The 27,835-nt window shown below is 42.0% G+C and overlaps 2 protein-coding genes across 4 annotated transcripts in view; both read right to left on the bottom strand.

Moving 5' to 3' along the window:
• The window catches only part of UBOX5 (U-box domain containing 5), a 664,864-nt gene extending 637,690 nt beyond the window's left edge, over positions 1-27,174 (bottom strand). Inside the window, exon 1 of one of the 2 annotated variants that reach the window (XM_044064098.1) lies at positions 27,097-27,174. The gene's annotated coding sequence lies outside the window, so the exon portion shown is untranslated. Of the gene's footprint in view, positions 1-17,093; positions 17,166-27,096 lie in introns of those variants that run through there. The other variant, XM_044064101.1, reaches the window with a different exon arrangement.
• The window catches only part of FASTKD5 (FAST kinase domains 5), a 117,269-nt gene extending 90,094 nt beyond the window's left edge, over positions 1-27,175 (bottom strand). Inside the window, exon 1 of one of the 2 annotated variants that reach the window (XM_044064096.1) lies at positions 27,097-27,175. The gene's annotated coding sequence lies outside the window, so the exon portion shown is untranslated. Of the gene's footprint in view, positions 1-17,093; positions 17,166-27,096 lie in introns of those variants that run through there. The other variant, XM_044064097.1, reaches the window with a different exon arrangement.
• Positions 27,176-27,835: the final 660 nt, after the last annotated feature.

Here is a 27,835-nt window from a genome sequence, read left to right as displayed (position 1 = left end):
TACTGCATGTCCTTTAAATAAAGACAGTTACAAAACATTTCCTTTTTGATTTACAACTGTATGTGTGTGTCTACACAGATGCATCTTTATATATCTGTGTGTAAAAATGTATATGCAGCATGTATTAACACTATATGTGGGATGCAGTACACTGTGAATAGGTTTAGAGAGAGAAATGTGCAATAGATATAAAAGTTGTCACATATGGACGTGCATGTGTATGCATGTATACACATCACACACTTGTACAGAAGCACATAAATACACATACACAAGAGGTGTGCATTACTTAATTGTCATCAGCCTCTTACTTTTTACATGGTCACAAATACTTTCTACAGGTCACAAATTTTTCACCATACTAGTTATTAGGCTCAAATGCAATGGTCTTTCCATTCCAAAATTTGTAGTCTTAGTATGTTTTCATACCATCTTCGGACAACAAAAACGATGCAAATAAAATTATCCCCTGCCCTTTTCTTTTGTGAATCCATAAAACATTTACTTGCCGATTCCTTGTCATTTACAGAACAAGTAACATCTTATTGTTATGCAATATGGGTGCATGCAATTCATTATTCATAATAAAGTTACTGTAGTAGAATTAAGCATCATTAACGTACACATTCTAGCAAATGATGTTTAAAGTTTTACTTATTCACTGTCATACACTGACAAAGATTGCATGTGCAACACATAGCAATACAGAAAAAATACTGATATAAAGACTAAGTGCATTTACTACTAGTTATCTTTGCCAATGTAGCACAAGTTGTGGCTGAAGAGAGTCCTGGGACAAGTTTACTTTCCTGGTTACCAAAGTATAAATACAAAACAGAAAAATGGAGGGCAAACATGACAAATAATTAAGGCACTAGTAAAGCACATTTTAATTCTGCATCATTTGTGACAGATGAAAAAAACTTCCCACTGAAAGCATTGGGAAGTAGCAGACATACCTACTTTGGAGTCCTTTCAAAGTACAACTTGTTACCTGTACACGATACAGCAAGGATCACTTACTGCAGTAAGTTTTCACACCTCAACATGAGTGTGTGGGGGGAAGTCTGTCAATTCTTTTACACCTACAAAAGAATCCCTTTGCAAAAGGCTGCTAGCACAGAACAAGCTCTGATAGATATATAAATGAGGATCAATCAGGGAAACAGAGAACTAGCTCTGCTACAGTAGGTGTGTTAGAATGGCAGAACTGTGAAGCACTGTCCTCTATCTAAATGGCATGAGAAAAAAAAACACTTCCTTAGGTCTAGCACAACTCATATAGAGAGGACTTAATATGCATTCTGGGAAGAAGGACTGAAAACAAGATCACGTTACCAAGGCAGGCCCCATCATCCACCATTTTGTGGGAAATATATTGAAATTATAAAAGAAGCACTTTGATTTGAGGCAATAAAATAGCACATAAAACAAAGATACAATAAAAAAACATGTTTTCTGAGTTCTAAGGTGGTGTTTTCCTTTAAAGCACTAAACTGACTTATGTTGGCAAAGGCATTCAAAGGACTTGACCAATTTTAAAATTTGTCTGGCCTTCTCTGCATTTGGAATGGACTTCCCTTTAAGATTATGTGCAAGTAATAATCACCCAACCTTCTAGAAGTCCAGACTTGGCAGCCAAAAGAGACAATACAGGTATGCATGCTACACTTTTGACCCAATCATTTTAAATGCTCACAAACCATTAGCAATGAGCAACAGGACATTATACTAATTTGTGGATTAGTTTGTATACTACTATTTCCTTTTTATTTTACTGGACTTAAGAAATGATAATAAACAAAAAAAAATAAATAAAATAAATTCTTTGTTGACTGGTTTAGTCCAACTAGGCTAGTGGCCTATTTTCAATGGAGACCCAAAGTGATATTTATACTCCTTGGTAAATTTGGCCAGGGCATCAGGGTTTAAACATCTCATTCAAATGAGTGCAGCATCCCCTCCCCTTATGCTGCACTGTGGTGTCAGCAATCCATCTACCTAGTGTGGAAATAGAACTCGTAGCCTTCTGCGCCAAAGGTGAGACAGCCACCAACATTGAAATATACAATAACCTCAAAATTAAGGCAAGGCAAATGCTTTAGAAACAAATACAGTCTTGTCAGTTAATCATACAGTCTCTCACACATTCAGTTGTTGTTGTCTTTCTGCTTTTCCCGGTTAAGGAGTCGCCACAACAGAACTCCGGTTCGCTAATGATCGGCATTCGTGAAAATCTACTGCCAAAGTGCCATCTCGACGTCCAACCTTCAACGAAGGCACACCCATTTACGCATGTCTTTCGAACGCCCACCCAACTGCTGGGAGGACATGCAGACTCCACCACAGAAGGCACTCCCTGCACTCCAGCCGAGAATCGAATGGGAGAACCTCTTGCTGTGAGGCAACAACGCTACTGCTGCACCACCGCGGAAGTCTCTCACACATTCAGTATGTTTCTGTTTCTCAAAAAATACAATCTGAAAAGATACCAAGCCTTTCCTAAATAAAAAGCTACTTGCTCAATGCATATTATGATTAACATTTTCTTTCTGAAAAAATACTCCCTACATCTGTTTCATTTACAAATACTGTTTATTAACTTTTTTTCAGCACCGCTGTATAATCTGTACTTGCTCTCATAACAATATGAAATGTTTACTTGTAATCCGTGAAAAAATATGTTTCATTGCAAGGAAAGCCAGAGCGAAATTTTCAGTTTTGAACAGGGCACTATCACAGCAAACAAATATAGTGTCATCAGAATTAGTGACAGACTGACTATGTTCATAATATTAGCATATACCCCACATAACGAGGAAAAAAATGAGTACATTCAGGTAGCAGCTGCAACAGACTAGGCAAAGCAGAACATGAGTTAGTGTGGACAATAAGGGACCTTAATACACACACATCAGGATGGACGAGCAGGACAGCAGGACTATGCCCATTCAGGTGGAACACCACAAATTAACAGAGGCCATTCTAAACATCTGTATGGCTAGCACAAGGTACAGGAGAGGAAGTCACAAGAACACACACACACACATCTCCCCAGTAAAACATCTGGCCCAGAACAATCTGGCCCAGAACATAAACCACTGTTGGCCACAATCAGCTCCAACTGCAAGCAGTAAGCAGATAAGGCTCCAAGGCTGAACTCCTGGAACTTGACTGGAGAGAAGTACAAGAATTAAAAGGAAATCTTCAGGGCTCTAGCACCTCAGAAGAGGAAAGAGGTAGAGTTGAAGAATTGCACCATCTCAAAAACAGCATCTGCGAGGACTATAGAAAAGATATAGAGTCAGGCCAGGTATGAAAATAAGACACAAAAGAAAAGCTGCTGGTGGTATGATACAGACGTCCAGGATGTCATGAAAATAAGTGCAGAAAACAGTGGGGAAAAAAAAGGTCCAGACTAAGAAAGAATACTGGATGGCTAACAAAAATTATAAAAAAAACAGTTGCAATATAGAAGATAAAGGCATCAGAGACACTATCCACTTCTGGAAAGTGGCAGTAAATGGCACAAGGAAACTGGGAAACGAGAGGGAGAGACAGACAGATACAGAAAAGGGAACACAATTATAAGAGATGCCAGCAACAACCTGCTGAATAGTCCACAGGATGTCAAAAGGCAAACTTAAAGCAACTTTTGAATGATGAAAACCCCAAAGAAGCTGTACTGCCTCAAAACAGCCTACAATGAAATACAGGGGGCCTAACCTCAAAATAGCAGCAGCACTAAGGAAAAGTAAGTCAGAGAAAGCAACAGGCTCAAACAAGGTCACACAAATTATTAAAATGTTGGATGAGTTACAGGAGAAGCAGTATGAAGGGAAATGCTCATCCTGCAGTCATCTGGGTTATGCCTACGACTGGCAGTGAACAAGAAAAAAGGGGACATTCATTTCATGCTGCATACATTTCTGGGAGATAGTAACTGACAAAATATATAAAAAGTAAGATGGGAAAGGAGCATTTCGGATTCAGATCAGGATGTGAAGCGACAGACAAGAAAAGGAAAAACGACAGATAAGGAAACAGGCATTCCTAGACTTGGAGAAAGCATGTGATAATGTCTCAAGAAAGCTGACCTGGGCAGTCCTGCAATGGTCTAAAGTCCCAAACACAATGAAGAATTAGTGCAGGCTATGTGCAAGGACCCAGTGACTCAAGTACAGTGTTCGATATCACAGAAGCATTCCCAGTGGGAGTGGAAGGGCATCAGAGTTCAGCTCTGAGCACACTGCTGTTCACACTGGTGGACTACATTAGCAAACAGGTGGGGGGGGGGTCAACAAAGCTGCTGGATGCAGATGATGTGGCATTGCATCCAGACTCTGAAAAAAAGAAGCTTCAGCAAAAGGTCAGGGTGGGGGTTCAACAAAGCTGCCGAATGCAGATGATGTGGCATTGCATCCAGACTTTGAAAAAGAAACTACAGCAAATAAGGGAATGGAATTCAATATTGGAGGCACACTGGATGAAACAAGTTCAGATAAGATAACTGTCTTCACAGCAAACCGGGCAAATCAGAAGTTGAGAAGTGAGATACAAGGGAAAATAGCAGAACAGATACTTCAAGTACCAGGGGTGGGGGTGCACGGGGCTGAGAAGATGGAAGTCTGACTAACAAGAACAAAGCTAGACTCACTGGGGCTACAGCCAAATGGCACAGACTGTCAGGGGATAAATGTATTATGACAATGTAAAAGAAGCTGAAAACAAAGGTGTACAAACAATGATGTGACCAGTACTACAATATGGTACAGAAACCTGGGCAGTGAAGGTAAAAGCAGTTGAGGAAGGTAGACACAGAGATGAACACTGTGGTACTTAAGAATAAAAGTAGCTCCAACTGTAGAGAAAGTCAAAGAGAACCGAATATAATTATTTTAGGCACATGTGCAGGAAAGCAGAATGCAATCTGGGACAGACAGGAACAAGGCAAGAGGAAATAAGGACATGCAGCACAGAGACAGATGGACTGCATGCAAGAGAAAACCTACAATAATCAGGCATGACTGTCAAAGAAGGAAGGAGTGTGGCACTGAATAGAGATAGTTGGTGCAACACCCCAACCCTATGTAGAAAATTGGGGAAAAGGGTGTTTTTATGATGGTGACATATTGAAATGTCTGTTCTAGACTCTGGAACTGACCAAATCCCTTTATTATACAGGAGAAAATAAAAGTGATCAGTCTAAGTATAAAACAGTGCTGAATTAGGATTCAACATAGAAAAAAAGACAACAAACATAATGCTAAAAGTCACAGTGTTTTGCCAGCATCAAAATTATCTAGGATATACCGTTATTAAATTGTGCATCCCCAGTTTACGTAGAACCCTATAAAACATTGCAGAAGTAATGTCATTTTACTAACCTGACCAAGACAAGGCTAAAAGAAAGATGTGGATATTGATAAAAGATGCAACAGCCAATGCTTCTTTAAAGGTCTAGTGCTTTTTGGTGTGTACAAATGGGATGACAAGGATCAACATGCAGTGTGGCTTGATTGCAAGGACTACTTTAAAAGTTTTGTCCTGGCAGTTAAAATGCCCACAAAACAGGCCTGTCCTGTAGCATCACTAACCATATCATGCACAACCTAAAGGTACACAATCTGCTCTGCAGATGTGGTGTCTTCCACCAGTATCACACCACCGCCACCAGTGTTAGCACATTTAAAAGCATAGTAGACATGAAATTCACTGCACCTGCAGAGTATAGGACATGTAGTACCAGGTACCTCAGATGCAATGAACCCTTACATAACACAAAAGCAACAGTTAAGTCAGAGACAAGACATCTGTTACGGACTTAAAAGATGCATTATCAAGTTTACACATAATGAGAAATGGCACAGCCACAGATCTACGGACAGGATAGACATGCCACTGCTAATCACAATGCACAGGACTACTGTGAGCAGCACTCACCTGGCCTATAACCAGGCATACAGTGCAGAGAGTTTGCTACACAGCATCCAATCGACATCCATTACCGCCGTGGCTGAAAGAGATGCAACACATCACATTCAGGTGAGCTAAATCAGCTGCAACCAAACTGAAGACACATGACTCCACTATATGCATTACTATAATGTGTATCCAGACCAGTCAAATTCACGTTCACCATTAGAGCTCTGTGTGATAGTAGCTTGTAAGCTACTGTCACCACGGATGGCATGGATTCTGTTCCAACAGGTGACTCACTGCCTGTGGTCCTGCTCAGATTTTAAGGTACATGCCTAGTCATCCAAACGAGGATTTATACAACAGTCTCTGAGAAAGCTAATAAAGTACAAACAGGAGCCCTCAAATTAATTCAGATAACATGGAATCGATTTCAACAGCCGATATCTATGGGTACTCCAGCATCCTTCAAACATTATCACTAGATGTGTGCTTACAACCTGCAGGAGAACAGCTATCTCCACCTGGGAGCATCTCTCCTTTCATTAATGCTGCATTCCTATACCACACTGTTCTTAGTCACATAAGAACCTACAGATTGACAACAGATTTGTGGTAACCACATCTTTCATGTACAAGCCACAGCCTCCCTGCAGACACCAGTAGTGTGCAATGCAAGGCTGTAAGCTGTCTTATGCAACAGTCTTTTACACCCTAAATCTGACAGCACAGTACACTGCATTCTGCTGTGCAGTTCAGTCCCCCTAATTCCTGGAATTTTACAGCAGTATTTTCTACGAGTGAAAATCTACCTGCCCCCTCCCCCCAAACTACTGCTACTACAATACACTTTCCTCTACAGTACATTCCTGGGTGCAGGTTTATCAATCTTCACAAATTCTATTACCACCACTACAATTACCCTCATGTTATATACTATACAGACAAATATATACCCCCTCCACAGCTGCTGATACTGAACAAAGATACAACTGAACCTGTAAGTGTGCATTGTCTAACAATCGCTGTTGCCACTCTGTACTAATGAAAGTGTAGACATGCCCACCTTTCTGTGTCACATGAAAGCCTTCCACTCAACAGCAGCAGTAATTCATCACAGACTCCCAGTTGCACATGGTCAGGTATATCATATACACAAAACTTGATTTTTTTCTAATGGCATGCACGGGTGCAATGGAAAACATTCAGGGGCTACAGATATATGCAAAAAGAACAAATCCTGGAAATCTGACAGATCACAGTTTATATGCCAGTCAATCCAAGGTGCACCATGCTTCTCCCTGGCCGAACACTAGCAAAGGTGCACCATGCTTCTCCCTGGCCGAACACTAGCAAAGGTGCACCATGCTTCTCCCTGGCCGAACACTAGCAAAGGTGCACCATGCTTCTCCCTGGCGAACACTAGCAAAGGTGCACCATGCTTCTCCCTGGCCGAACACTAGCAAAGGTGCACCATGCTTCTCCCTGGCCGAACACTAGCAAAGGTGCACCATGCTTCTCCCTGGCCGAACACTAGCAAAGGTGCACCATGCTTCTCCAACACTAGCAAAGGTGCACCATGCTTCTCCCTGGCCGAACACTAGCAAAGGTGCACCATGCTTCTCCCTGGCCGAACACTAGCAAAGGTGCACCATGCTTCTCCCTGGCCGAACACTAGCAAAGTACCAATACAGACATTTCTTGCAGGGCAGAGATAATGAAAATCAACATACAATGATGCCGACCACTGTCTCTGGTTACCAGCCATGTGTTTTATGCACAATCCTGTTAACAGGTGATTGTATGGGGTTGTAGTGGGGGGAGCTTGTGCACATGATCCTACATTATGGAGTCGGTTCTAATATCCAGTTCACAGACAAAGCACACCACCCAAATGTATATTACTGGGTATAAAACGTTTTATCAAAGCCTCCCTAGTAAATTCTGCAGAAGGAAGCAGCATTTGAGAGGGCTGTTACAAAAGCATGATGCATCTCCAAAGTATTGAATGGACTGGATGAATGGAGATAAAATCTTAAAAACTATATACACCACAGAGTTAAGTTGAGGTACATAGTTACACATCCAAAGCTGATCTCATAGCCTGTCTAAACAAATTTACCATCTACCCAAGGTGGTGCTCAAACCAATTCCCCTCCCTCCAAGGTGGTGCTCAAACCAATTCCCCTCCCTCCAAGGTGGTGCTCAAACCAATTCCCCTCCCTCCACCAGCCGCAAACGTGAGCACATTTCCCCTCCCTCCACCAGCCGCAAACGTGAGCACATTTCCCCTCCCTCCACCAGCCGCAAACGTGAGCACATTTCCCCTCCCTCCACCAGCCGCAAACGTGAGCACATTTCCCCTCCCTCCACCAGCCGCAAACGTGAGCACATTTCCCCTCCCTCCACCAGCCGCAAACGTGAGCACATTTCCCCTCCCTCCACCAGCCGCAAACGTGAGCACATTTCCCCTCCCTCCACCAGCCGCAAACGTGAGCACATTTCACCTACCTCCACCAGCCGCAAACGTGAGCACATTTCCCTCCCTCCACAAACGTGAGCACATTTCCCTCCCTCCACAAACGTGAGCACATTTCCCTCCCTCCACAAACGTGAGCACATTTCCCTCCCTCCACAAACGTGAGCACATTTCCCTCCCTCCACAAACGTGAGCACATTTCCCTCCACCAGCCGCAAGCGTGAGCACATTTCCCTCCCTCCACCAGCCGCAAGCGTGAGCACATTTCCCCTCCACCAGCCGCAAAGCGTGAGCACATTTCCTCCCTCCACCAGCCGGCGTGAGCACATTTCCCTCCCTCCACAAACGTGAGCACATTTCCCTCCCTCCACAAACGTGAGCACATTTCCCTCCCTCCACAAACGTGAGCACATTTCCCTCCATCCACCAGCATAAGCGTGAGCACATTTCCTCCCTCCACCAGCATAAGCGTGAGCATTTCCCCTCCCTCCACCAGCCGCAAACGTGAGCACATTTCCCCTCCCTCCACCAGCCGCAAACGTGAGCACATTTCCCCTCCCTCCACCAGCCGCAAACGTGAGCACATTTCTCTACCTCCACTAGCCACAAACTGAGCACATTTCTCTCCATCCACCAACTAGAAGGGCACAGTGGTGCAGTGGTAGCGTTGTCATCTCACAGCAAGAAGTTCTCAGGTTCTTGGCTGGGATGCCTTCTGTGCAGAGTCTGCATGTCCTCCCTGCTATTGTGTGGGTTTGCTCTGGGTGCTCCAATTTCCTCCTACATTCCAAAGATATGCATCTGGAGCATTTCTCCCCCAGGCCTCCTCTGAAAATTGGCTTTGTTCCAAGTCAGACTTTCCTGGTAAACAAATGTTAAATAAATAAAATAAATAAAAGATACAAACTGAACAAAATTCTCTCCATCTACCAACTACAAACTGAAATGCTCAAAACAGTAAGAGGCACGTTACTCTACTCTGTGTAGACTCACTGTTCAACACAGACAGCATTCCAATAAATCAACTGGAAACCTCATAGGCACTATTCCTCCTTTAACCCCATTAGTAAGCCTCTGGAACCACTTGCACTTTCCAACGGTATCTGCAGCCAGTCTGGTTCAAATGGACATTCCGAGACAACACAACAGCCTCATGTTTACTACCACCCACTACCTAAACTGACACAGTGCGAGACATATTAAATGTTACTTGAGGCAAAGCTCTCACATGAAGCCATTACAAAATAGGAAGCAGGTAGTCAGTAACAAATAACATCACATTAAACACACACTAAGACCTACATATACTGAGGCACCAAAGTAACCTTACCTAAAACATAAGCCTCCTAAATACAAGACACTAAGCAAGTACCCACAGCAACTTCACAAATACTGCACAGGTAGCACATACCACAACATGCATCAAGGAGTCAGATTGTTTCAAATCAAAAACCCACAAGGCAAACCTCCACAGAGTCTAACAATTTAGCTGTATGCGACTCCAAATTCAGACAGACCAATGCACAACTCACCAGACTGTTCAAAGACAGGATTATAGTCTGTTGCTTAGCAGGTGTCAGGATTCAGCACACATGTACTCTACTACCTGCACCACCAGTGCACAACATATCTTGGAACCCATGCCACAACAGGAACAAGACTGTGGACTTCAAAAACTGGCTTAGCTTTTCTCGTTATCCTAAGGGGATACAATATATAAATGGGAGACAGTCCTAATGGCTTTGCCAGGGATGTTCTACACCTATCCTCCCGCAAAGGCTTTTGTACACTGTCTAAATACTTGTCCTCACCAAGCTTACAACATAACCAAACAGAATCCAGAAAGCAGAGGTATTGCTGATCACAGCTAAGAGCCTTAAAAACTCCACTCCCTATAAGCATGCCTTACCCCAGAAAGCAGACCTGTGCATCGTCACAGAGGCCCACTCCATCAATGCAAGGTTTCAATATCATCTCCCCTGTTCAGGCTGATCCCAGTAGACAAAGCCATTAAATGCAGCAGTGGTTCCATGTTAAAAAAATTAATTCAACTACAGATTCAGAAATCTACCTGGAACTCCTCTACGATCAACAATGTTAAAATAATTCCTTATAAATCATATCATAGCCAACTACAGGACCCCTAATTTGTCCCCCCCCCCCCAAGCCCATACCTACTTACAGTACGAAGTCCCCATGCATTAAACCAAAACCATTCTCCTAGGACACTCAAGTCTCAAAGTAAAATGGAGGGATAAGTTACCTTCAACCATGTACCCCTAAAAAGTTCTGGACTTAATCAATACAAACTCTATGGACCAGCGTGTCCACTCCTCTGCAAAAGGTGGTAAAATCTTAGACTGGTTCTTATCAATATAGAACAACTTTGGCCCTCCCCCCAACTTCCCCAAAATGCCACTTCCTCTCTAGTCAAAGACTACAAAATCAGTCACATTCACTAGGAGACAGCAGCCAGAAGCATTCTCCCACACTTCGGTATTCAGAGATTACACACAAGATAATCTGCTAAAACTCAGTGGTGACTTGACTGAACTCAATCTCCTTCCAACCCGATGACCTTACTGCTTACTTGCACTGCTTTACTGCCAAATTCTATGTGCATGTATACAACTCCACAGACACATCTGCCCCTTTCAAACACCATACTTTAGTTCCACAATAAGAGTTTATTCCCAAGTACAAAGAGGCTATATAAAAATACAAACTCGTTACAATCAAAAATAAATCAAAATGCTAAACATGATCTTGCTAAACTTATCATGGTACTCCTGACGCTGATCAAAAGTCAGCTGAAAGATATGAAATAGCCACCCACGTGAAGGAAAACAAAGCCTTTCAACTATGTTAGAATCCTCAGAAACAGTGAGCAACACTGCACAGCACTAATAGTTAATGAGATCCCATAATAGGAACCAGAGCTCAGACTATCTACGAGCATACAAATTTAGCTGAAACTTCACTCCCCTCACCCCACATTCCCAGATCACATACCGGCATCTAAATCTCCCCAACAAAATCTCCCAAAACACATCAAGGCACTACCCAAAGCCAAAAACACTTCTTCCATGGGGCTGGATAACATACTGGGCTGCTTAGTGATCGGTCAGAAACAAGACTTGTGAGACTCCCTACACAGGGTACTTGGCATCTAAACAGGCTTCACGCTGGATAAATGAAAGACATCAGTTATCCCCTTGCACAAAGGTGGGGTGTCAAGTGACCGGATTACGCCTGACCAGCCTCATCTGTAAGTCTATAGAAAGGATTATTATGGAATTAACAAATAGACAAACAATCTAGAAAATCTTTTGCGCCAAGCAGTTCAGATTCGTTAAAGGGAGATCCTGCCTACTTAACCGGATCGATTTCTTTGAGAAGTCTGATGCAATGGATAAGGGCAAATCAGTACACACCACATATCTAGATCTCAGCAAAGGCATTCAACACCATCCCACATTCATTTTAATACCTCTCAACAGTACAGACTGTAGCAGAATTCCAGATTGTTGTCTCATATTTTGGTCCATTTTGCATAAAATTGTGTTTTCCTGGCAATTTAGTAGCAAATCACCAAATACCGAAGTTTAAAAATAATGACAGGCATTTGTGTTTTTACCCTTCAGAAAAATCATGATAATGCACAACCTTTTATTCTATCAACTTTCTAAGTTTGTAAGAGCAATATTAAAAATGGTCCCTATTTTTGGGACTTTTGTTCTACTTTTACTTACTTATGGCTTTGTCCAGATTTCTTACAATAAGAGATTGAGAGGTATGCATTCAATCATTGTAGATAAACTCTCCCAGTTAAATATAAAACCTTACTTAAACTGCTGGATAGCAATCTGGCACTGAAATTTGCCTTAAACTCAGCATAAAATGAATCTGAATTTACTAGGTGATGTCAACATCAATTGGTTGAACATAACCTCTAACTTCCCTGTATCTAGGATGAACTTGTATAGTTTCACACAACAAATTAATAGCCCCACAGATTATAGCAGGACATCAAATGCCTTATTAGAATGGATCCACAATGTCAGACTCTCTCAGTGACCATCTCCTAGTCTATACAACCAGACATCTCACACAACACAAAAGCAGCATACTTAAAAAGCAACATACCACCTATCCAGTTTTAACCCAGAAATACTCATTAGTACTCTATCATCTACTAACCACAACATCCTAAAAATCCTCCCCTTAGATGATGCTGCAAAAGAATTCAATATTCACCCAAGATTGGAGTTGTGGGCAGCAACACATACTCTAAATGGTGTCAAAAGGGGGAAAAAAAAAAGAGTTGTACAGAAACTGCTTTGGGCATCAACTGTGGCAAAGAACATCCTCAAGATAGGAGAACACGAATCACGGACTGCTTAATGTGCCATGGCAAGCCACTCTGTGGTATAAAAGCTGAATATCAGTGAATCAAGATGTTAACAAAAAAAACTGGGCATTTGCTGGTGATAAGTCAGTTGAGGACCTGACCTACTCTGACCTATGCTAGGAATCCATGCTAATACTGGGAGGGGTCTAGGTGCCCTATTAAACAGTGTGTTCCTACTATAAAACCCAGCAGCTCTGTGTCAATAAGCTAGAGTTTGGTTTTACGTCCAGCTGTTTCTTTTTCCTATTCTATAACTTTGTTGAATGAAAGATTGCCATCTAAGAGTAGGAAGGAATGGTCTCAAAACTGGAAACACACCCTCCTCAACATAAACAAGCAAATAAGACTTTAGTCAAGTCATCCAAAGCTAACTACAAATCCAAATTAGCTTCCCCAAGGATAACCACAAGGCATTCTTAGTCACATCCATAACCTCAAAAGGAAAGGCCCAGAAATGCACTGAACTCAGTAGTTCATGGTACTACATATATAGAACCTGTGGATACAGCAAACCTTTTGGCTGACTGGTTCAGTGAAAACTTCCCTCCCCTGCCCCCACCACATATACCCCAAAGCATCCCAAAGACCTGTCCCCTGCCTAGTATCTCCAAGAAGGGAGGTCTTTAAATACCCTCTCCAAGGCCAAAAACACAGCCTCTATGGGACCAGACTGTGTTATACACGAGTTAAAATAGGAATTAGCCTAGGTTCATAGGTAGGTACTAGGCTATTGGCCCTAGGGCCTATATAAGCCTAGCCAAAAAGGTACCCTGGCTTTCGCCACCCAAGAAAATTATTTTCCTGTGCCCCTGTCGAGCAGAGCCACAGAAATGATCCCCAGGGTGAATTTCCTATTTCCCATCCAATCATCAAGATTTTTCTTGAAGAGTGCTAATGAGGAGCTCTGTTTGACATAGATAGGTAGTCTGTTCCAGAGTATGGGAAGTCTCTGGGACAGGAATCTATCCCTCCAGCATGTTCTGTTTATTGTGGCGACAAGGTTTAGGTCCCTACAGCGTGTAGCACAGAGGGATTGGGAATTCTTTAAGTGGAGCATGTCCACCAGCTCTGGGTTTGACACAGCTTTGCATCACCATTGGGCACACTTTTCAATTATAGCTTAAGCACTGGCTTCATCTTTTCAATTATAGCTTAAGCACTGGCTTCATCCTAAGAGAATGGAAAACGGCTACCGTCATCCCTTTACACAAAGGGGGGTGCATCCAAGGACCCCAGGAACTATAAACCCATTAGCCTGACTAGCCTTATCTGCAAGGCCATGGAATGAATCACTACGATTCCTTATTAACAAAGATAATCGGAAAATCGCCAAATGCTTGACCCCATCCAGTTTGGCTCTGTCAAGGGGAGACCATGCCTGTTAAACTTGGTAGACTTCGAGACAGTCACCAAAGCCTTGGATGAGGGCAAATCTGTGCAAATGGCCTACCTACACTTAGCCAAGGCCTCTGACACAATCACCTACTCAGGCATCACTGATACTTACCCAGATCAATAGCCCAGTAAGTACCCATGAACCAATGTAGTGCCTTCAGTGCTATGCTGAATTTCCTTGCTATTCATGCCCATTTTACGGCAGGCTCTTTAAAATAAAATCCTTTGTAAAGTCTTAATTTTCCCCCTGTGACATCACTGAAAAGTTACCGATTGCTTCATACAGTCTACCTTGCCCTCTGTGGGGTCAAAGTACCACCTTCAGGTGCATCCACCAGTGTACGAGTGGAGCCCGGTCCATAAAAATCTATGGGGGCACCCTATGCAAGCTCTCAAGTGAGGTTAGTGGTGGGATTCAACAAAATTGTATGGACAAGTACTTATTAAAAAGTTATCCAAGCTTTTTGTTAACAAGTTGCCCAATTAACTTTACTTAAGCAAGTGCCACGGTGCATTTTCCACCGTAAGTTACAAAGTACAACAATTACTTAAGTTCTCAACAAATGTTTGAAAAACCTACCACTTTTATGCCTGTGATGAAGCCAACAATTTTTGCATGGGAGAAACATTTTAACAGCTTTAGACAACTGTTTCAATTACATGACTATTGTTTTTACCGTATTTTAGAACGTGAAAAAAAAAGCTCTTTAAAATTCAGAACAGAAGTTTGCAAATGTGAAAGCAGACAAGAGAGATGACAGCACATTATTACATATACAGTAAAAATTACATCTTCAGAATAAAATCTAATTACCGTGATGCATTATTTGTATATTGCTGTATTCTTCTTTCAAATTTAAAGTTTTAAATGTCACTGAATGTCAGACCATCTGCTCCCTGGGGGGAGCCTGAAAATGGTACAGCCAGATCAGTACTTTACCTGGTTATCAAATAAATGAGTTTATATACTAATGGAATCATTTACAATTTGCTAATATATAACCACATCTTTACATAACCAGCTGAAAACTTCAGTATAGAATTTACCTAAACACCAAATTATTTCCGGCAGACAAAAAGAATGTCATGGACTCGCCCTCAGACCAATATTTAACAACTCAGAGAACCACTGGCTACACAAACAACGTGCATGGTCTTAAAACAATGCAGTTTAAGTCATTCATTCAACATTTTTTCCAATATTAATAAAGAATCTGGTCTTCATTTTCAGAGATGTTGAATCACTATAAAAAAAACCCTCTCACTTGAGTGAAAAAATGAAGACAACAGAATTTCAAAGATGGAATGTTACATATGGTGCTTATGCCACTATTTTATGCACCCAGAAATGGTTTTAACCTACACAACAGTGATATAAAGTTCTACAATGTGGCAGCTATAGCCCCAAGTATTGCTAGCTCTGTCAGAGGTGATTAATGGGAGCTAGTACACATATACCAGTCACCCTGTTTTATAGTACATATCACTATGTTTTATACTACACATACCAATCACCCTGTTTTTATTCATATGATCTGCTACTTCTATTTACTGATAGCATTTTACTGCACATACCTAAAAACTACTGTTCACATGTTGGTGTTTATATTAACAATAATTCATTTACTTGCATTGCTAAAAATTGATACTTTTTATATGCTAAAAGTATACATCCAAAGCATGTTAATAATAATGTGACTTAACACACAAAAACTCAGAACAAATGGACATCAACCAAGGGAATTAAAAACATAGCACCCATGATCCCAGTCATGCCAACACTGTTTACACTGCGTGTGTGATGAGCCCAGAGGCTTACTACCTATGTATGCAGCCAGGCCAGTGTGTAGTACAGATCATAAGCTAAAGCAGTGATGGTGGGTGAACCTTGTGTGCCAGGAGCTTTTGACACACCAAACCCAAAATAATTTGTGCACTTCATGTGAGCAATGAATCCAAAAGCAGTGTCTTTGGTAACTCGGGTGTTGGTGATCTCTGACATGTCACCCAAAATGTCATGGCATGCGTCATCTTTGACAAGTGTGTCATAGGTTCGCCATCACTGGGCTAGAGCATGGTAAACCATCTCACGGCCACAGTGAAATGTGAGCAGCTGTAGTAAACACTGACTGTGCACGACCACCCCAAGTAGTCGATGCAAGAACAGACAAATGTAGAATCTACAGAAACAAATATATACATCAATGTACAATGGAAGGGAAATACCACTGTGGGCCAATGGTGGAGTATAGGTTATACTATAGCAAAAGAATCAACACAGATGGACAGAAAACATACAAAGGGAAATGTGGAACAAAGCAACTGTCGGAAAAGCAGAGAGAAGACGACGACATGACAATACATGAATATAGAATAATGTGAATCCAAGGCAAGAGAGGTGTAATACAATAAAGTAACCTGATGTACCGACTTTCACCACTCCTGACAGAGTGCCAGCAAGTGATCTATACTATCTATACACTATACTGTCATTAAAAAAAAATGAATATATGGTACTCTGAAGGGAGTCAATTCATCAATCCAGTTCACACGCCAGTATATAAATAAACAGTTTACTAGCAAGGTGAGCCACTGCATCAGTCCGAGTGAAACTGATCAGAAAGCATAAAGTATATCTGGAAATGTAGTGCTGCAGCCACTGAGTAAAAACAGTCATAAAACACATCAGAGAAAAGTAGCACCATTTGCAAACTGAAACATATAACCCACAGGGGATCTGAAACCCCCAACTACTGCACTGACACAATAAGAATAACTGTACGAGTACACCAATCAAAAAAAATTTGAATGAAGAGCAGCTGTACTTTATTTCAGACTGGTATGAGTAGAAAGAAGGAATTTAGATTTGTGAAGCTCATTAGCACATACCAAGAATTCTTCATAATTTTTGCAACAGATGTAGTTATTCCTCTGTGGTCAAATACAGCCATTACATTGGTCTCTACCAACTGTCCTGCAAAGTATAACCACAGAAAGAGGATTTGAAATTATATGACCATTCTCGGCAGGTGTCTAAAATCTTAAATTAATGCAAGATCAGGTACTCCAAATCTTAATAACAGACTACAACTTGTACCAAAAACAAGCACATTTTGCTACATTATGAAAGAACTTCCTTGTCTAAAATTTTTCATCTCCCAGATTTCACAAGCTTTCTAATTAACCTCCAGTCAACTCAGACTCAGATAAAGTAAGAACAGAATTTCTTTAATGATCAGAAAGTTCAACTGGGTAAATACCCATTTTCAAGAAGTAGCCCGGGGGGGGGGGGGGGGGGGACAGCACAATCTGCTACCAGCCACACCCCAAGGCACATCACTAGTTCTCCCTCATGTCTTTCGAAATCACTCAGCTGCTAACCATGCTTCCACTTAGACTAGCACCACTTTGTTCTTGTACAACTACAACATATGCCTTTTGTGCTTACATTTTAATTAAACGTCAAGTGCCAACCAGCAACTAAGATCTGTAACTTTACTACATACTTTTTTTCCTTCTTCCTCAGTGTACCTTTTCAGCTCACCATCAGCTGCTTTGCCTTGCAATTGCTTGCACACAGTAAGTACTATGCAGTAGCAAAAAGCACCAAGCCATAAGTACACAGCCCAATACACTGGGCATTTCTATTATGCCTTAACTGGGCAGGGCTGGTTGACACCATGCAAATCACTACATGCTGGCTACAATATCATTAAACAAGACAGACCACTTCGTAAAGGGGGTGGAACTGCCTTACTGTATTAACTGTAGTTCAATTACCAAACTCCTACCCCTCCCCCAATAACTGGGACATACTTATCTCACAACTTCAACTTCACTCTAAAAAGGTCATCACCACAATTGTGATCTATATTCCACCTGGTAATACACCTGCTAGCCTTGAAGACTCCAGAACTACCAAATAATCTAATAAATCTCCATGGCTACCAGCAGCTAGTCCAAATTCCAACTAGATGCGATAAAAAAATCTAAAAGGGAATCCATCCTTGACTGGGTTCTAACTAACAACCCCACACAGTACCCTCACACAGACAGTCTCCAAGACACCTTAAGTGACCACAACATAATATACTTTATATGTAGTAGAAAAAGCATATACAAAACCACTAACTATATATCCACTAGAAACACAAAAACATTCTCTGTGGAGGTCCTCACCACTTTACTCTAACTGTGACTGGACCCCCCTAAAAACCCTCCCACTTGACAAGGCTGTAGTATACTTCAACAAAACATTTCTACAACACCTAGACACTGTCGCTCAATTACGCAAAATTCAAGGTTAGAGCCTCTACAAATCCCTGGCTCAGTAAAGAAACCAAACAGATCCTCAAGTCTAGAGACATTGCCCCGGCTTTACTATCAAAGAAACACAATGCCCAAGTACCAAGAACTGCGCAACCGTGCAAAAAAATGCATTAGGCTGGACAAAAAATCCTACTACACAATATTACAAACTAAATACCAACACAACCCCCCAAAATTTTGGAAAAATGTAAACCGGCTACTAAAATCCACCCAAAAGACTACTCCCAAACCAACCACCCCTGACACTAAAATTCCCATCGAAACACAATTCAACTCCCACTTTGTGAACTCAATTCTATCCTTAGTATCACAGGACAGTTCCTTCCTTACCACCCCCCCCCCCAACACAAATAACACTAACACTGAACTTAACTACAGACCCAATACTTTACTCTCCCCCGGCCAAAATCCTACAAAAATGCACTCATACCCAGATGCTAAACTATCGCGTAGACAGCAACACCCTGTCACCTACTCAGCATGGTTTCAGACCTGCCCATAGTACCATTACAGCCCTCCTTTGCTTCACAAACACAGTAAACCATCTCAAAAATGAAGGCCTACATGTGTCAACTCTTTTTGGATATGTCCAAAGCATTTGATACAGTCTCACACCAAATCCTGCTAAACAAACTAAACCAATATCACCTATCAAATTCCACTCTTACCTGGTTCCAAAGCTACTTAACTGGCAGGTAACAAGCTGTGAAATGGGAAAATTCTCTCTCCTCAGCTGCCCATAACTATAGGAGTTCCACAAGGTTCTATCTTAGGACCACTACTATTCACAATCTTCACAAATGACCTCCATACAGCATGCATCTATCATTCAGTATGCAGATGACACGACCTTAATCTGTGCTCCACAAAACATTCCCACCCTCCTGCAAAACAACTCAACTAGCATTCTATGATGCTGAAAACTACCTTACCAAAGCCCAACTTATCCTCAATCCAAAGAAAACTCATCTTAGGATTATAACCAGTTCTAACAAAAACACTGATAAACAGTCAATTCACTATCTACTCCAATCACTCCAGTGGCACAGGCTAAGCTACTGGGAATAACCATAGACTCCCACCTAAAATTTGATAGTCATCTCAACTTAACTATTAAAAAACTACATGGGATCATTCTACTGTATCAAACCATTTCTTACCAACAACACAAGATCAGCCATTGCTTGCAACTTCTATCCACTCTACTTTATGCATCTCACATTCTGACTAATCTCAACAAAACTGAACTAAGCAAGATGGAAGCCTGCTATAACAGAATTGCCCACTTTGCTGCAAATTGCTCATACAGAACTCATCACTGTATTGCTTTGACACAGCTCCACTGGCTTGAAATGCCCAACCTCCTAACCTACAATCAGCTCTGCCCCTGTCATTCGATCTATTACCTCCCCAATAAGTGTTCTGCCCTCAAAAACCTAGTACATCACCACTCAGCCAAAAGGCCTCTTAGATCATCAAGCAAACTACTACTAAAAGTCACCAACAGCTACAATAGCTTTGGAGATGCACTATATAGTAGTTTGGTGGCTAAAAAAATGGAACTCTGTCCCCATTAGCATTCAAAACACATCATCCAAAGCCTCATTTAAAGACCTCATCAGGCAACATCTCAAGCAAAGTTGGCAGTGCCATGATTGCTCCTCAGGTTAGTGAAAGCGGATAGGGTATACAAACTAAATCTAGACTACTTGATAACGGATAGGGTATACAAACTAAATCTAGACTACTTGATAACAGTTTTCAATCTTACTCACAAACATTGGCTAATCTACAATGTATGTACTGCACCTGTGTACTATGTATGTATTCTACCCATGTTCCAAATTTCAGCTGTACACCACAAATCTATTAATTACCTTTATTTTTAAATAATTTTTTTGTTTGTTCTCTCCACTGTAACTGTTTATGTGCCACATACCACTGTAAAAGCATGCCTTTTGTAATTTGTATGTATACTGATCATGTCTAAATAACTAAATGTATCTAATTTTTCTTTGTGGAGCTTTTCTCCTCTGCTGAAAAAGGGTCTTTTCGGCTTAGACACCCAGTTAACAAATGTAAAACAAATAAAAATAAAATAAATGTTAATATCAATTAGCTCCCATCCTCCAGTACACCAAATTCATTGGCTATATCCTATGCCATTAGAGCACCCCCCGCAAATGGGAAAATGCTAGATCACTAGCAGAAACCCCACTATCCTTCAAAGAAAATGGGGCGCCAACAGTTTTTGCTTCTTCCCATCCCTCCTCATGCCACACCTCTGGTGCCAGCATCACTAATCAAACTCTGGCCATTTGCATCAAAGTTTGTGCTCCCTTGTTCACCACTAACGAGCAACTCTACCAGCTAATATCCATGTGATTCCGCATATCTCTTGTTTCCCGCCTTACTGAACTAGAATAGTCCAGTATCAGAGTTTGCTGATCTCTGGGCTTTGTCTTGGTTCCTGAAACTGTTCCATATCCTTATTTGGAAGAAAGGAAGCTTCTTTGTTTACCAGTGGGAGTGGGAAGCACTGAGCAGCCTATTTGTCCATTTTGGAGTGGGAAGCACTGAGCAGCCTATTTGTCCATTTTGGAGTGGTATCAGCCAGAAACTAGTAGTCCATTGGCCATTTTGGGTCAATTCCCAGCTCTTTTCAACCCCCTGCTATAAAGCACGCTAAAACGTGCGTTAGCGCGGAGTTGCCACAGGAGCACACAAGAGCAGCGGCGGTTAATTGGGGTTAAACTATTCAGGCTACCTAAAGTCAACTCTTCATTTTTCCCTTAGAACAGCTCTTCTTGAACTTTATTTCTAAACCAAAAACAGCCTATTCCCTATCTGAAAGATCCAGCTATACTTGATTCCTAAGGAGACTATTCTCTAGCTGGGAAACTTGCACTTGCTCCTAAAGTACTTTCTACTCTGATATAGCACTTTTTATTATACATAGTACCCCACCAGCCTAAAACCCCTCTATCAATCACCCACATCCCTCGAAGTCTTTTCAAACTCAATTAACAGAAAGTTCTTTGTCCTCTCCTTCTAGCATGTCGAGGGGTCAGTTGCTAGCACCCTCTCCTGCCCAGCTGGTGAATCTGGGAATATTGAGGCAATGTTACAATTGCCTCATGTACACAGACAACCCTCTCCTTCTCCCACAAAAAAAAATACATGCGAGAGATGCAACTATATAGCCAAACTGGAGGCAGAGCTCTCTCAACATAAGACTGGCAAGACCAGACAGGAGGAGAAGGAAACCACACACACCACAAACCCAGTCTCACATAGTACTATCACAACTTCAAATCATACACATAAACACACAAAGACATACTCGGAGGCTCTGATCAAAAATCTACCAAAACAGCAGAGGCCACCAAAGCAGACACCCAAACAACTGCCACCTCATGACACAACACATGCAACACATAGACCACAAAGTCAGTGTGCCAAACAGTCACAGCCTTTAAGGCCAAACACAATGCCAGACACACTTGTCATAGGTGACTCCATAGTCAGACACACTGACATCCCACTCACCAGATTGAGTAAGGAGACTGTCACAGTAAGCTGCCTGTCGGGCGCTAGAATCCGCCACATAACGCAAGCACTCAGGTCACTCAACAGCAAGTACAAGTATGACTCAGTCATTGTCCATGCTGGCGTGAATGACCTGAGACTTGCCTCCCTGGACTACATGAAAAGAGACATAGAGGAGCTCTCGGATTATGTAGCCCAGGCAGGTATGACCCTGACCCTGAGCAGTATCCTACCTTCACCAAGAATGATGCCACAATACAGAGACAAGATGATCAGCTTTAATAATTGGCTTAATCTCTGGTGTCATTCAAAGGGGATCCAATGTCTGTCTGCCTGGGATGACATGCTGGACAAGCCACGCTGCTTCGCAACGGACGGCTTGCACCTGTCACCCTGGGCTTCGGATATTGGCAAAGGCTCTTGCCACTCCCATGGTGCCTTTTTAGGCAAGGCTCAAATTCTAAACCTACCACCCTAGAACACAAAAAAGAAAATAAACTAAGGGTAATGCTGCTCAATGCCAGAAGTCTAAACCTCAAGATGCACGCACTCGAAGCCCTTCTCAGTATGGAGAACATAGATGTCTGTGCTGTGACTTGAAACCTGGTTCAAGGCTCCTGAGAGCACCCCGGCACTATCAGGTTTTACCTCATATTATGCGTTCCGGCCCCAAAATCCGGACCACACCAACAAAGGAGGGGGGGTATCCATATTCATCAAGGATACCCACACCTCCAGGTTGGTGGCAACGTACGAAGCATCGGAGACCATCCAAGTGCAAGTAACCGTAGGAAAGACTGCTCTGCAATTTATAGCATGTTACAGGCCACCCTCTCAAACTCAGGAACATCACACAGCTTTCCTGAAAACACTCGAGGGGATACATGTATCTCCAAACACCATCATATTAGGTGATTTCAACTACCCAAATATAGACTGGGATCATTACTCAAGCCCCAACACTCTAGCCCAAAGGTTCCTAGAGTTCATAAACTCAAATGCCATGGAACAACTAGTCACCATCCCCACAAGAGGAGAAAACATACTAGATCTCATCATCACGAACATGGGGACACAATGTTCAGCACCAGAGGTGTACCCCTCATTGGTGAGATCATAAACTAATCTCACTGGAATTCCACATCCTGCCCCCTCCCCAGATAAAAAAAGACCACAGTGAAGAACTTCTCAAAAGCCAACTTCACACTTCTTACGACTGGTGTGGCTTCCTTCAAGGCCCCCGAGCCAGCGGAAACCATTACCCAAACAGCTGAATCACTTACAAATGCCTTCTATCAGCACCTCCAGGACTGCATGGATCAGGCAATCCCAAACAAAACAAAGACTCTTTGCACCAAAGGCAAGCGCCCAGTCTGGTGGACCCCAGCCATTAACAAGCTCAGTCTGGTGGACCCCAGCCATTAACAAGCTCTACAATAAAAGGAGATAGCTACTACAAGATAGAGCAAAATCCTTAAAAGGGAAGACCCCCTTGATCACTATAAGTAAAAAACTACGATCGCTCATAAAATCATCCAAGGCAAATTTTGAAAGAAAAGTCGCTAAGGACTCAAAAGACAATCATAAGGCCTTTTATAGCTATGTTAGAAACCTGGGAGGAAACTCCCAGGTATGTTCAGAATTAGTCCAAAATGATGTAAAAAATCACTGAACCACTAGACATTGCCAACATACTGGCTGACAGGTTCAGTGCAAATTCCCCCCCCCCCCCAAAAGGAGAGACATCTATCCCACTGGATTGTAGCCTCCCACACATCTCAAATGCTCAGGTGAAAACTGAGCTCTCCAAGGCAAAAAACACAGCATCTATGGGACCAGATGGTGTCCCTGGTTGTGTGCTCCACGAACTCAATGAGGAATTAAACCCGCTGTTAGGGCAGCTGTTTAATCTTAGCCTCACCTCAGGATACGTACCCAAGGAGTGGCGTACGGCAACTGTGGTCCCACTTCACAAAGGCGGTGCCTCCACTGACCCTGGTAATTACCACCCCATCAGCTTGACAAGCCTAGTCTGCAAAGCTATGGAGAAAATCATAATGGAACTCATAAATAAAGACATAGGGGACTTACAGACATTGGATCCAACCCAGTTTGGCTTGGTCAAGGGCAGATCATGCCTTTTAAACTTGGTTGATTTTTTCGAAACAGTCACCAAGGCCATTGATGAGGGCAAGGCAGTCCACACAGCCTACCTTGACCTTGCAAAAGCTTGACACGATACCCCACTCGGGTATCATAGAAAAACTAACCAACTTAAATGTAAACCCATACGTCACAAGATGGGTTGCAAACTGGCTAAGGGACAGAACCCACAGGGTCAGAGTGGCTGGCGCCATGTCAGACTCCAAGCCGGTCACAAGTGGTGTCCCACACAGCTCAGTCCTAGGCCCCCTCTTGTTCGACATCTACTTTTCAGAAGTAGAGGCAAACACAGGAGGATTATGGCTGACTAAGTTTGCAGAGGACTGCAAACTGGGCGCCATAGTTGAAAACACATCAGACACAGATATCCTCCAGAAGGGTCTCATAGAAACGGATAACTGGTGCCAGAGCCATGGCCTAAAGTTAAACGCCAAAAAATGCATAGTCATACCCTTCGGGAAAAACAAGGTTACCCCTAGCTACCATATAGGTGGCAATCCACTAAGCACAGAAGAGGTTATCAGGGATCTGGGGACCCAGGTTGGCAGTAACCTTTCATTTGACACCTACGTTGCCAAGGTAGTTAGGAAAACTTTCTACATTGCCCACCTGATCATGAAGGGATTCACATCTAGATCAAGGGAGGTCATTGTTCCCCTGTACTCAATCACTCATCAGACCAATGATAGAGTACAATGCCCCATTCGGAATGTATCTTACCCGACACCTGCAGCAATTGGAAAGGCTCCAAAAGTTCCTCACCAAAAGGATAAAGGGTCTCAAAAATATGTCTTATGCTGCCCGATTGAAGGAACTCCAGCTCTATTCAGTCGCATACCGTCTGCTCAGAGGTGACCTGTGCCTAACATACAAGGCCATGTCAAACCCAGAATTGATGGACATGCTCCACCTCAAAAAATCTAAATCCACAAGAAATACAAGAGGAAGAGACTTAAACCTTAACACAGTTATAAATAGGACATGCTGGAGGGACAGATTCATCACCCAGAGACTCCCTATGCTGTGGAACAAAATCCCGGTACATGCGAGGCAAAGAACCTCGCTGGCCCTGTTCAAGAGAAATCTTGACCAATGGATGGGAGATCGCAGGTTTTCCCCGGGGATCACCTCAGTGTCACTGCTGGACAGAGGCACGGTAAACTAATGGGCACAGTACCTTTCAAACTTAAGGGGTGGTGAAAGCCACAAAACTTTTGGCTAGGCTTATAAATGCCCTTGGGCAGATAGCCTAGTATGAACCTATGAACCTATACCTAGCTGCAAGCATCCTGAAATAAACTTTAAGATACCCTACATTACACCCAAAATTTCCTTTAAGAATAGCTCCCGTCAGTCTCCACCAACTGTCCCAGAGTTGAACCTGATCACTGCTGTATAAACGAGAAATCTTTTTTCATCTACCTTATATGCTTTACTTGCGTAAAGTAAATTTCCTTTCTTTCAGTTTCAAAGTATTCCTTGCTAGTAATGTTTTTGTCAATTCTGTTTTACCAAAAATATATTTACTCTATGCCAGGTATATTACTTGTGTTAGTAATTACGTAACCAACTGCTGACTTTAATGAAAAAGCGGAAAAAGTTTGTACTGACATGCGAAGAATGAGAAAAGGAACATTAAAGCCAAGTTGCATAAACAAGTGAAATGGAATAACATGATCAGTCCAATCAACTAGAATAAAGTATACCAATAAGGGGAGTAATAAAGTGAACAACATTCAATTTATATGAAGCAAGTGACAGAAAGTACATAATCAGCCCAATTAGAAATAGGGAGCAATAAGTTGGATTTAAATGACCAGTCCCAATCAGCTAGGATTATGGTAATGTTGGTGGGTGCCATCTTCTTTGCAAACAGTTTTAACTGCATACTCAAAGGCAAAAAAAGAAACCAGCTTGCCCGATGGAAGAAAGTCAGCTATCCAAAGTGACAACTTGACGCTCCATCACATAATTGTGTGTGTGTGTGGGGGGGGGGCTTTGATAACGCATCAAAGATAAAATTTGATAATGAACACCGTACTGGAGCCATTGCTTGAATGGAGCAAAACAATCTTGTTATAGACATCACTTCTCATGGCTTCCCTAAGAAAACTCAATAACTTAACCAAGGTTAACTTAACCATTACGACTACCACACTCTCGACAAGTACAATTCAAATAATCAAGACACAAAAGAAATACAGCAATACTCATGGAAGGGCAGACAATCAGAATTTCGATCGCTCTAACTATTTAGCTGTATACATTAGTGTGCATGCATACTTACGAGGACTTTGATTAAAATACACAAAATATGTACATGTGTCAGATTGCATACACACCCCACCTGCAATGTGCGTAGTAGGGTTAGCTAGTGAATGTCATTGAAACCTTACTAGATCTAATGGAAATAACATATGCAGTATCACTCAAAGCAGGTTTATTCTGGAAAATGTAAAAAGTAGCAACAAAAATAAGTGATTTCCCGGCTTATCTCCTGAAAGTACCAAATAACTGAAGCAGCCACAGGTGACTCGTACACGCTTGACCGTCGCAATCAATACAGTCATAACTGAACAAATCATTCAAATAAAAGTAAATCAAACCTAAAAACGTCCAAAGGAAAAATGATTATGCCCCGGCAGTATTATAACTTCACTAAAGGTGGTTACGGTACAGCACTAAAAGGAGCTCTATTTATAAATTCAACAGAAACATTAAACCAAAATAATCTACAATAAGCAATTTTATCAGTCAACTATTGACTATAATACAACATTGCAAACCAACCGTGTTACTAAAAGCACAGCACTATTACCAGCTCACTAGATAGAGATTTTAAAGCACTCACTTTGGCAAACCTAAACCAGAAATGCTTGCTGCAATCCTCACACGGGAAACACGCAAGAGAAGACGCCGTGGCTGTGCGCAATGCACTCCTTTCTACTTCCGGAGAATGCAAATTTAACATAATTAAAGGCACACGCGTAGTGCAGGTGTTGTCTTGACTTGCAGAATACTTGAAACGACCTCCCATTGCTCAGCACTCATTTCCTGACATGATAAAGGCACAAAATAGTACGTTCTTAGTGTGTTCATGCCAATTGCTGGAAATAGAGTAATACTTTTAAGTAGTTAGCCCGCAAAGAGATGTACTTTTTAGCTCTCCAGACAGTATTTTGACGGATTACATTTAATGAATAATAGTAATAATTAGAGATACAGACTTTTACTTCAGAAAATGCAGCAAATGTTACTAACAATCCCTTTTTCATGCAAGACAGTACCTACTGGAGCAGTTATGTCCTGAGAAAAAACATGAAAATGGGAAACGTCTTGAGGCTTTAGGACAGAAAAAAATAAGTTATTTTATAGGTTCATAGGTTTATACTAGGCTATCTGCCCTAAGGCATTTATAAGCCTAGCCCAAAGTTTTGTGGCTTACGCCACCCCTTATGTTAAAAAATATTGTGCCCATTAGTTTGTTTTGCCTCTGTCCAGCAGTGACACAGAGATGATTCCCGGGGTAAACCTACGATCTCCCATCCACCGGTCAAGATTTCTCTTGAACAGAGCCAGCGAGGTGCTCT

Source organism: Protopterus annectens, chromosome 2.part2 (assembly GCF_019279795.1).
Source record: "Protopterus annectens isolate FY-2018-M chromosome 2.part2, PAN1.0, whole genome shotgun sequence".
Taxonomy (NCBI): Eukaryota; Metazoa; Chordata; order Ceratodontiformes; family Protopteridae; genus Protopterus; species Protopterus annectens.
The sequence above is the reverse complement of the archived record's forward strand: the minus strand, read 5'-3'. Positions and strand labels throughout refer to the sequence as shown.